This window comes from Cnephaeus nilssonii, assembly GCF_951640355.1.
Source record: "Cnephaeus nilssonii genome assembly, chromosome: X".
Taxonomy (NCBI): Eukaryota; Metazoa; Chordata; class Mammalia; order Chiroptera; family Vespertilionidae; genus Cnephaeus; species Cnephaeus nilssonii.
In genome coordinates this window covers 21,062,479-21,066,624 of record NC_137071.1, presented here as the reverse complement: position 1 = coordinate 21,066,624, position 4,146 = coordinate 21,062,479, and the positions used below count along the sequence as shown (strand labels likewise).

The 4,146-nt window shown below is 39.0% G+C and overlaps 1 pseudogene across 1 annotated transcript; it reads left to right on the top strand.

Moving 5' to 3' along the window:
* Positions 1-311: 311 nt before the first annotated feature.
* On the top strand, positions 312-1,662 carry LOC307096122 (cellular tumor antigen p53-like; annotated as a pseudogene). Its single transcript has one exon. The product of its transcript is annotated as a cellular tumor antigen p53-like (transcript).
* The last annotated feature ends 2,484 nt before the right edge of the window (positions 1,663-4,146 follow it).

Genomic DNA, 4,146 nt, shown 5'->3' with positions numbered 1-4,146 from the left:
TCTGTTCTCCTATGATAATAAAACCAGGCTTCACATTAAAAGCTTTTTTTGTTTTTATCATTAACTACATTCTATAGTGTACCCTGGAAGACATAAACCCAAAGATGTGGATAGTTCTAGAAAGGTTATCATGGGATTTAGCAGTTACTTAAAAAAAAAAATACCTGTTATGAAAAGTACAAAGCCACCGTCTTGGACATAGGTGTCCCCTAGGCCCCTGGAGTCACCTGGCTTCTGACCTTGGAGTGTGTTTCCCAGGACTGTGATATGCTCCCCTGAAGTTCAGACACACACAGGGAGAAGGCCATGTGATGGATGAAGACAGAGTTGGGAGTGATGCATCTACAAGTCAAGGAACACCAAGGATTGTCGGAGACCACCAGCAATTAGAAGAGAGCAGCCACATTGCCTTCCAGGGAGCTGCAATGGATGAGCCACAATCAGAACTCATGGATACCCTTCTGAGTCAGGGGACATTTTCAGACTTTTGGAGTTTACTTTATGAAAACAATGATCTGAATCCTGAAGACTCCCAGGCAGTCGATGAACTGGTCTGAATGTCCCCAGACCTCATAAACTGCTTGGACAAAGGTTCAAATGAAGCCTCCAGTATGCCAGCAACTCCTGCACCAGCAGCTGCTATCCCAACACCAGCCACCTCTTGGGCCCTGTCACCATCCTCTGTCCCTTCCCAGAAGACCTATCCTGGTAGCTATGGTTTCCATTTAGGATTTCTGAATTCTGAGACAGCAAAGTTTGTAACCTGCACATACTCACCTACCCTCAACAAGCTGTTTTGCCAAATGGCAAAGACCTGCCCCATGCAGCTGTGGGTCAACTCCCCACACCCTCTCAGTACCTGTGTCCATGCCATGGCCATGTGTAAGAAGTCTGAGCACATGACGGAGGTGTGAGGAGCTGCCCCACAATGAGTGCTGCTCTGACTATAGTAATGGTCTAGCTCCTCCTCAGCATCTTATCCAGGTGGAAGAGAATTTGCGTGCTGAGTATTTGAATGACAAAAACACTTTTTGACATTGTGTGGTGGTGTCCTATGAGCCGCCTGAGGTGGGCTCTGACTATACCACCATCCACTATAGCTTCATGTGTAACAGCTCCTGTATGGGGGCATAAACCAGAATTCCATCCTCACCATCATCACACTGGAAGATTCCAATGGTAATCTGCTGGGGCGGAACAGCTTTGAGGTGCATATTTGAGCCTTTCCTGGGAGAGAAGGGGGCACAGAGAAGAAAAAAATCCACAAGAAAGGGGAGCCTTGTCTCAAGCAGCCCCCTGGAAGCACTAAGCAAGCACTGCCCACCAACACTGACTCCTCTCCCCCGCCAAAGATGCCAGTGGATAGAGAACATTTCACCCTTCAGGTCCATGGACATGAATGCTTTGAGATGTCCCGAGAACTGAATGAAGTCTTAGAGCTAAAGGACTTCCAGGCTGGAAAGGACCTGGGTGGAAGCAAGACTCACTCCAGCCACCTGAAGTCTAAAAAGGGGCAGTCTACCTTTCACCATTAAATAAAAAAGACTCATGTACAAGAGAGATGGACCTGACTCAGTGACTCAGACTGACATCCCCTGCTTCCTCTCCTCCATTGACTCACCAACCCTTGTCCCCCTTTCCTGGCATTTCTTTGGGGTTTAGGAGCTTAAACTTCTGTTTGGTACAGTTGTGCCTCAGAAATGTCCCAGAATTCCACTTGCTTTGGCCTAGGCCTCTACTAAAGAAGCTAGTTAGCCTGCACTGGTAGTTTTTGAGCGGAGGTGGGGGAAGCTGAGATGTTTCCATTTAACTTTTAAGGTCTTTACTGTGAAGACCATTTGGGGGAGATAGGAAAATGTTCCTTCATGTAAGGGTTAAGTTTTAAATCAGCCACACACTGGGTTGGAAACTAGCCAGGGAAGCTATCTCAAGTTTAATTTCTCCGAACTTCATTGTCCACATTGATAAAATGTCAACAATCATACCTACCTTATGGGACTTATTGTGAGGGTTAATGAAATTATGTATGTTTGGGACTAGGCTCCCTTAGGGCTGCTGGTTTCCTGTCCCCTTTGGTAGATGGGTTAATGGTCCCTATTACTGGGCAGCTAGTTAAGAGGAGGGAATTTCTAAGTCCCTTCTCTGCTGGCTTGGCCAAATCCTGTCTGAAGTCAGGGGAACCTCACCACCTAAGAGTAGATCTCACCTCATCCCATACCTTGGAAGGTTCCATCTCCAGGATGTTTTATCTTCAAAGATGTTTTACTACCCCGAAATGTTCAGGATCAATTTATTCTACAGTCTGTAAGGCATATCTGTATTCCTCACCCATACCCTTTTCCCTCTTCCCCTTTTACATCATATTTTTATATTGGTTTCTTATTTTACAATAAAACTTTGCTGATAAAAAAAATATCTGTTATACTTTCAAGGATCTCTGTCTACTTTGTTTTCTGAATTTAAGAAGCTACCTATTTTCTTTCTCAATTTCTTACATTGGGGAAGTGATTTCAAATGGAATTCATCACCACAATGTATAAATAATATCCAAGTAGTTATGACTTTCAGCATTATCTTTCTCTTGCTCTTTTAATTTGTAAAAGTTTCCCAATTTGTGATATGTTTACTTTCCCTTTGAGAGAAGTCATTACTAAGAGAGAAGCCAATAATGCTATAAAAGAGAATAAGTTACGTGGACAAAAGTTAATAGCAGAATGGGTATAGAATCTAAGTATAGTGATTATTGAAAGTTAATTTTTCTGAGTCTAATATATAAAATGTGGCGATGATATTTTTCTATCAGAATTCATATACAATTTAGCTGGAATAATGTAAATACGTCTAGTATCATATTTGTCACACAGCTGATTGTTGGTAAGTATTAGTTCCTTCTTCATGGATATTTCTTGTCATATGGTTTATAGAATCCCATGTTCATTTGTGAAATTTGGGCGTCCTAATGGTAGTGACTTTTTTACTCATTATTCTATCTAGCACAGAAAGTGATAGGGAGCATTCATTAACTTAGTAAATGTTTGCCTGATAAACATTTACTGTGAAGAGTTGTAGATATGGGTCTGTTTATTGGGTATCACTATTGCTTTCACTGTTATTCTCTATTATTGTTTCTAAATTTAATTTAAATTAGTTGTTATGCTTACTTTATTTGTTATTACGATTATGATTACTGTGGTAAGAAAATATAAGAAGGTAGATTCCCTCTTTATAAAATGTTAAGTGTACAGCACAGTATTGTTAACTATAAGCACAATGCTGTACAGAAGATCTCTAGAACTTATTCATCTTGTATAACTGAAACTTTATACCCATTGAGCAGCATCTCCCCATGTCTTTCTCCTTCAGCCCCTGGCAACTACCATTCTACTTTATGCTCCTATGAGTTTAGATGTTTCATATAAGTGGAGTCATGCAGTAGATATGACCTTCTGCAACTGGCTTATTTCACTTAGCATAAATTTCCAGGTTTATCCATGTTGTTACATATGTCAGCGTTTCCTCCTTTTATGGCTAAATAATGTTCCATTTAATGTGTATACCACATTTTTTTTTATTCTTAAGGTGCTGACAAATTTTCAGTTTTCATTCATTTATCTTGCTGGTATTGCTAGCTGAATTTATATATCTATATCTGTATTAATATTTACATTGATCTATCTCTCTAAATCTATAGCTATACCTATATTTATTTGTGAGTGGAGTGCTAATACATTTTTAACAATCAGCTCACTGAAAAAAAAAAAAGAAAATCTCTGATTTGTAGTGGTTGCTGATTTCTGTGCTATAAATACTTCAACCATATCCAAATTCAAACTACCATCATGATATTGCTGAGTATGGAGTTGAGGAGAGATGTGCACTAGCATACCATTATAAAGTATTTTCACTATACAGATACAAATATGTAAATAACCTAACAAGCATTGAAAATAGTAAAATAAAGTAAATTCATTAGGAAATGTTGAGGTTTTAAATTGATTATAGTTGTTTTATTATAATTTATAGTTTTTTTACTATAATTTAAATTGATTATAGTTGTTTTACTATACTTTATTAATTTGTTTTACTATAATGGTAAGTTTGGGGCTACATTTAACAGTAGTCTTGCAAATATCCTTAAAATTTAAC